This window comes from Mobula birostris, chromosome 13 (genome assembly GCF_030028105.1).
Source record: "Mobula birostris isolate sMobBir1 chromosome 13, sMobBir1.hap1, whole genome shotgun sequence".
NCBI lineage: Eukaryota > Metazoa > Chordata > Chondrichthyes > Myliobatiformes > Myliobatidae > Mobula > Mobula birostris.
In genome coordinates this window covers 81,179,451-81,187,184 of record NC_092382.1, presented here as the reverse complement: position 1 = coordinate 81,187,184, position 7,734 = coordinate 81,179,451, and the positions used below count along the sequence as shown (strand labels likewise).

Below are 7,734 nucleotides of genomic sequence, written 5' to 3'. Positions count from 1 at the left end.
AGTTCCTCCGGCAGTTTGTTCTTTGGTCTGTATAACCCGTGTTAGTGTGGGGAGCGGGATTTTACACCATATTCCCGGTACAGTCTCAACAAAACACAAATAATTGTCACTTTGCCCGGACCATTGGCCCCGCTTGCAGGGCAACAGTCTGCCGGTGTTTGCCCCCCAATGTGGTGAATCACCACCACCGTGGGCTCAGACATTTCCACAGATGAGCCCCTCCTGTCCCCACCGGGACAAACATCCTGTCCGCCCCCTCTCTCACCGTCTTCATCCTCTCCCTCCCCGGGGAACCGGCATCAAACCGACGGGCCGAGCGGTCTCCTCCTACCTGTCAGCGATACATCAGACTCCGGCCGCAGGAGACGCTTCACAAACGCCCCAACTTCCCTCGGAGGGAAATGGAAATAAATCAGAAAGCGGACATTCACTTTGGGATTTGCTCCGCTTTGAAGGTGATTTCGAGCTTGGGCGGCAGACGGGTCAGCGAGGGTTACGCCCAGTCGGCTGGTTCGCCTCCGCTATTGGTTATAACCCGTGATTGACATCGCTGTGCACCAGTGGGATTTCGGCAGCTTCTGAAACCTTTGTTGACAGCGGTGGAGGGGCGGGGGGAGGAAGAGGCTGGTCACGTGATTAGCAGACTAGTCGTTAAACCGATAAAGCTCGAGCTCACCAGCGCGTGGGTGACGTAAGACACCGCGCACGTGAGGGCAGATCCCGGTGTGTGACGTTAGGCGCGTGGGTGCCCCTGTGTGACGTCACCTGTGGGGGATCGCTCGTATTTAAAAACACCTGAATGGACGTTTCTTCTGATTTCAGTGGGACAACAACATTAATCACGGGTTTCATCACTGAATCCAGTGTTGTGAGATGTAAAGTCCCCTGTTATGTGTCCGGCTGTGCCGTGTTGTTGGTGGAGTGGGCAGCGTGGTGTTTGTCTCGATTCGGGTCACAACACCAGAATTGCCAGCGGGGTCCACACACAGTGTATTAGTGACCAGAAAACCTCCCGTCCCTGCAGTCTCTGTCTCCTGGTAAACTCAACACCCTGACAATGTGGATCATAGACACCCCTTCCTCTCAGAGTCAGGGGATCATTCAGACAGCTGATCAAAGAGAGGAATTATATTTATTGGTCATTAAAGTTCACCCAGATTCGTTTAGACGGATTTGATGTGGAGTTCGGGGGTCACAGTGAAAGGGCGGCAAGGCTAAACTCTCTCCCTTGACCAAACAGTCTTTCCAGCTGAGGCAGCAATTCACAATTTACTTCCTCTGACCTTTCATACCTCTCACCTGCTTTTCACTTCTCCCTGGGTCTTCTCCTCCATCCCTTTCTCCTATTCTCTAATCTTCTCTGCTACTAGATTTCTTTTCCCTCCTGCTCTTGAGGTTTCCCACCGACCTGGCTTCAACTATCATCTTCGAGCGAGCCTTTTCCTCAGCCGCCCTGTTTTTATTCAGATATTTCCCCTCTTCTTTCTCAGTCCTGAAGAAGGATCTCAACCAGAAACGTCGACTCCTTTTGATAGATGCTACCTGACCTGCTGGGTACCTTCAGCATTTTGAGAATTGTTTTGGATTTCCAGCATCTACAGACTTCCTCGGGTTTGTGATTTACTTCTTAGTCGTCACTTCGGCCACCGCAGACTCTGCGGAGACCTCTGACAACCGGCGGCGACGTGCAGACCTCCAGCTACCAGTGGTGCTGCGGAGACCTCCGAGCTTCCTGCTGGATGCAGGCGCAGTGCCGACCCCAGGTGTCGCCGTGGTTCTCCGGCGAGAAAGGGGCTGATGTCGGGTTCGTGTAAATCGGGGGCCGGTTGCAGTGGAAAATCATCAGTACCGAGCTCTGTCGAACGACTGGAGGCTTCGCCCTCTCCGGTATCGTAGAACCATAGAACATTATAACACAGAAACAAGCCATTTGGCCCTTCTTGGCTGTGCCGAAACATTTTTCTGCCTAATCCCATTAACCCGCACCTGGACCACCTCTCACCCATGTACCTGTCCAAGTTTTTCTTAAATGTTAAAAGTGAGCCCGCATTTACCACTTCATCCGGCAGCTCATTCCAAACTCCCACCACTCTCTGTGTGAAGAACCTCCCCCTCCCATATTCCCTTTAAACTTTTCCCCCTTCATCCTTAACCCACGTCCTCTGTTTTTTTTTCTCCCCTAGCCTCAGTGGAAAAAGCCTGCTTGTATTCACTCTATCTATACCCATCATAATTTTATATACCTCTATTAAATCTCCACTCTTTCTTCTACGCTCCAGGGAATAATGTCCTAACCCTTTCTCTGTAACCGAGTTTCTCAAGTCCTGGCAACATCCTTGTAAACCTTCTCTGCACTCTTTCAACCTTATTAATAGCCTTGATATTAATAATTTGGTGACCAAAACTGAACACAATACTCCAGATTCGACCTCACCAATGCGTTATGCAACCCCACCATAACATTCCAACTCTTATACTCAATACTTTGATTTATAAAGGCCGATGTACCAAAAGCTGCTTTACGACCCTATCTACCTGTGACGTCAGTTTTAGGGAATTTTGTATCTGTATTCCCAGATCCCTCTGTTCTACTGCACTCCTCAGTACCCTACCATTTACCTTGTATGTTCTACCTTGGTTTGTCCTTCCAACGTGCAATACCTCACACTGGTCTGTATTAAACTCCATCTGCCATTTTTCAGCCCATTTTTCCAGCTGGTCCAAGTCCTTCTGCACGTTCTGAAAAACCCTCCTCACTGTCTACTACACCTCCAATCTTTGTATCGTCGGCAAATTTGCTGATCCAATTTACCAAATTACCATCCAGATCATTGATATAGATGACAAATAACAATGGACCCAGCACTGATCCCTGTGGCACACCACTCGTCACAAGCCTCCACTCAGAGAAGCAATTCTCTACTACCACTCTCTGGCTTCTTCCATTGACCCAATGTCTAATCCAATTTACTACCTCTCCATGTATAGCTAGGAACTGGATCTTCCTAACTAACCTCCCATGCGGGACCTCGTCAAAGGCCTTACTGAAGTCCATGCAGACAACATCCACTGCCTTCCCTCAATCCACTTTCCTGGTAACCTCCTCAAAAAACTCTAATAGATTGGTCAAACATGACCTACCATGCACAAAGCCATGTTGACTCTCCCTAATAAGTCCCTATCTATCCAAATACTTGTAGATCCTGTCTCTTAGTACTACTTCAAATAATTTACCTACTACCGACGTCAAACTTACCAGCCAATAATTTCCCAGATTACTTTTAGATCCTTTTTAAACAACAGAACAACGTGAGCTATCCTCCAATCCTCCGGCACCTCACCCATAGATATCGAAATTTTAAATATATCTGCCAGATCCCCTGTAATTTCAACACTAGTCTCCTTCAAGTTCCGAGGGAATACCCTGCCAGGTCCTGGGGATTTATTGACTCCAATTTGCCTCAAGATAGCAAGCAGCTCCACCTCTTCAATCTGTATAGTTTCCATGACCTCATTACTTGTTTGCCTTATTTCCATAGATTCCATGCCAGTTTCCTTCTTAAATACAGACACAAAAAAACCATTTAAGATCTCCCCCATTTTTTTTGGTTCCATACATAGCCAACCACTCTGATCTTCAAGAGGACCAATTTTATCCCTTATAATCCTTTTGCTCTTAATATACCTGTAAAAGCTCTTTGGATTATCCTTCACCTTGACTGCCAAAGCAACCTCATGTCTTCTTTTAGCCCTCCTGATTTCTTACTTAAGTATTTTTTTGCACTTTTAATACTTCTCAAGCATCTTATTCGCTCCCTGTTTCCGATACATGTCATATATCTCCATCTTCATCTTTATCAGAGTTCCAATATCCCTTGAGAACCAAGGTTCCTTATTCTTATGCACTTTACCTTTAATCTTGACAGGAACATACAAACTCTGCACTCTCAAAATTTCACCTTTGAAGGCCTCCCACTTACCAATACAGGAACAACCTGTCCCAATCCACACTTTTTAGATCCTTTATCATTTCTTCAAATTTGGCCTTATTCCAGTTTAGAACCTCAACCCGAGGACCAGATCTACTTTTATCCATGATCAAGTTGAAACTAATGGTGTTATGATCACTGGAACCGAAGTGTTCCCCTACACACACTTCCGTCACCTGTCCTAACTCGTTTCCTAATAGGAGATCTAATATTGCATCCTCTCTAGTTGGTAGCTCTATATATTGATTCAGGAAACTTTCCTGAACACATTTTACAAACTCTAACCATCTAGACCTTAAACAGCATGGGAGACCCCTATATTAAGCTGCTAGCCAAAGCAAGATTTACATAAGGATAGATGACTGAGTGAATCCCTTCCTACATTCACAGCAGGTGAACATCCTCTCCCCAGTGTGAACTCAGTGATGCACATTTGGTTGATTTGGCTGAGAGAATCTCTTCCCAATGTCTCAGCAGGTGATTGGCCTCTCTCCAGTGTGAACTGACTGGTGTCTCTGTAGTTGAGATGACCAAGTGAATCCCTTCCCACAGACTGAGCAGGTGAACGGCCTCTCCCCAGTGTGAATTCGCTGATGTACCTTCAGATTAGGTGACACAGTGAATCCCTTCCCACAGTCCAAGCAGGTGAACGGCCGCTCCCTGGTGTGAACTCGCTGGTGTGTCATCAGGGTGGATAGCCAAGTGAACCCCTTCCCACACACTGAGCAGGTGAACGGCCTCTCCCCAGTGTGAACCCGCTGATGTTCCTTCAGTTTAGATGACCGAGTAAATCCCTTCCCACAGTCTGAGCAGGTGAACGGCCTCTCCCCAGTGTGAACTGACTTGTGTACCAGCAGGTCAGATAACCGAGTGAATCCCTTCCCACAGTCTGAGCAGGTAAAGGGTCTCTCCCCAGTGTGAACTCTCTGATGTACCTTCAGTTTAGATGACTGAGTGAACCCCCTCCCACACACTGAGCAGGTGAATGGCTTCTCCCCAGTGTGAATTGACTTGTGTACCAGCAGGTGGAATGACTCAATGAATCCCTTCCCACAGTCCGAGCAGGTGAACGGCCTCTCTCCACTGTGAACTCGCTGATGTACCTTCAGTGTAGATAAGCAAGTGAATCCTTTCCCACAGTCCCAGCAGGTGAACGGCCTCTCTCCAGTGTGAACTCGCTGATGTACCTTCAGTTTAGATGACCAAGTGAATCCCTTCCCGCAGTCTGAGCAGGTAAAGGGTCTCTCCCCAGTGTGAACTCTCTGATGTACCTTCAGTTTAGATGACTGAGTGAACCCCCTCCCACACACTGAGCAGGTGAATGGCTTCTCCCCAGTGTGAATTGACTTGTGTACCAGTAGGTGGAATGACTCAATGAATCCCTTCCCACAGTCCGAGCAGGTGAACGGCCGCTCCCTAGTGTGAACTCGGTGATGTACCTTCAGTTGAGATGAACAAGTGAATCCCCTCCCACAGTCCGAGCAGGTGAATGGCCGCTCCAAGGTGTGAACTTGCTGGTGTGCCATTAGGGTCGATGACTGAGTGAATCCTGTCCCACATTCTGAGCAGATGAATGGCCTCTCACCAGTGTGAATTCGCTGATGTACCTTTAGTTTAGATGAGCAAGTGAATCCCTTCCCACAGTCTGAGCAGTTGAATAGCTTCTCCCCAGTGTGAACTGACTTGTGTACCAGTAGTTCGGATGACCGAGAGAATCCCTTCCCGCAGTCTGAGCGGGTGAACGGCCGCTCCCCGGTGTGAATTCGCTGGTGAGCCATGAAGTCAGATGATCATGTGAATCCTTTCCCAGAAGTTCAGCTGATGACTAGCCTCTGCCCAGTGTGAACTGACTGGTGTGTCCACAGGTGGGAAAACCAACTGAATCCCTTCTCACCCACAGAACTGGTGAATGGCCTTGCCCAGTGTGAACTTGCTGATGTACCTTCAGTTGAAATGACCGACGGAATCCATTCCCACTGTCTGAGCAGGGGAATGGCCTCTCCCCGTGTAAAATGATGGGCGTGTCAGTCGGTCAGATGATCGAGTGAATCCCTCCCCACAGTCTGAGCAGGAAGGATGTTCGAGTGAATCCCTTGCTCCACTTCTTAATTATTTGGACAGAGACAGCAAAACTGGTGTGTTGTGTTCGAGATTCCCGTAGACAAATTCCTTGTCATTTTTAACCTGTAAAAAGATTTACAAAATCCATCAATGGATGTACGACAACGTTTCAGATGAGATCACTTTAGTTGCCGAGGTGTGATCTGACATCACACTGTTACAGTGAAGTTCAACCCAAGTTGGAGAGAGAAATTATTTTCTAACTGGGCACAGTGCTGGTATCTGGAATGACCATCAAATTCTCTGATGCTCTTCCTGTCTGTATAAGAATGGGGCATTTCTGCCATCTCCAATCTGTGACCTGGCTCAGTTTGACTCTCTCCATTGGTATTATTCCCTGTTCCCACTGAGCTGCATGGGCTCCTGGCCCCACAGTAACTGAAACACTCTCACACAAATAGCTGGCAGTGCATTCCATACCCAGCAGTCTCTGTGTAAAAAACTTAGCCTGACATCCCCTTGGTATTTATTTCCAGCACCTTAAAACTATGCCCCCTCGTGTTAGCCATTTCAGCCTTTGGAAAAAAAAACCTATGGCTGTCCACACGATCAATGCCCCTCATCATCTTGTATACCTGAAAAAGGCTCTAAACATAAACAAGGAAATTATACATCGCTTTGAGGATTTGTTGGAAGTATACAAAATTATGAGGGTATAGATAGGGTAAATGCAAGCAGCTTTTTCCACCAAAGTTGGGTGGGATGACAACCAGACGTCATGGGTACGTGGGGAAGGTGAAAATTTAATGGGAACATGTGGAAAAGCTCTTTACTGAAATGGTCGTGAGAGTGTGGAATGAGATGCCAACACAAGTGGTGAATATGTGCTCAGTTTCACCATTTAACAGAAGTTCGGATGGGAGCCTGGATGGTAGGGGTATGGAGGGCAATCGTCCTGGTGCAGGTAGTTGCATTAGACAGCTTAAATGTTTTTTCAGCATTGACTAGATAGGCCAAATAGCCTGTTTCTGTACTGAACTACTCCATGTTTCTGTGACAGAGAAGCTGGCCAAACTTGTTTGGAAGGGAAAAGGTAGGAGTGACAATGGAGCAGCAATGGCTGGAGTTTCTGGGAGCAATTCGGGAGCTGAGTGATCGATACATCCCAAAGAAGTGGAAGAATTAGAAAGGCAGGAGGACACAACCATGGCTGAAATGAGAAGCCAAAGCCAACATAAGAAGCCAAAGAGAGGGCAAATAATGAGCAAAAACTATTGAGAAGCTTTTAGAAACCAACAGAAGACGACTAAAAAAAAAAGTCAGATGAGCTCTGGGGTGGAATTATGATATTGGAGTCATTAATGAGTCTTGGTAGCACCCAACAGTGTGAGGCATTTAGAGGAACAAAATATCCAGGGCCTCAATTTCTCTTGAAAACCACAGTTCCCTGCACCAGTTGCCTTTCCACTTTTATTTTGACAGGCACATACAAACTCTACACCCTTGAAACTTCACTTCTGAAGGCCTCCCACTTACCAAGTACTCCTTTGCCAGAAAACGGCCAGTCCCAAACCACACTTCTCAGATCCTTTCTGATACCATCAAAATTGACCTTTCTCATATTTAGAATCTCAACCCATTGTCCAGACCTCTCTTTTCTCATATTTACTTTGAATCTCATGGC

General features: G+C 47.0%; 1 protein-coding gene across 1 annotated transcript in view; it reads right to left on the bottom strand.

The window, feature by feature from the left end:
• Positions 1 to 5,799: 5,799 nt before the first annotated feature.
• The window catches only part of LOC140207712 (uncharacterized), a 38,812-nt gene continuing 36,877 nt past the window's right edge, over positions 5,800 to 7,734 (bottom strand). The window contains exon 3 of the transcript XR_011888630.1: positions 5,800 to 6,173. The gene's annotated coding sequence lies outside the window, so the exon portion shown is untranslated. The remainder of the gene's footprint in view (positions 6,174 to 7,734) is intronic.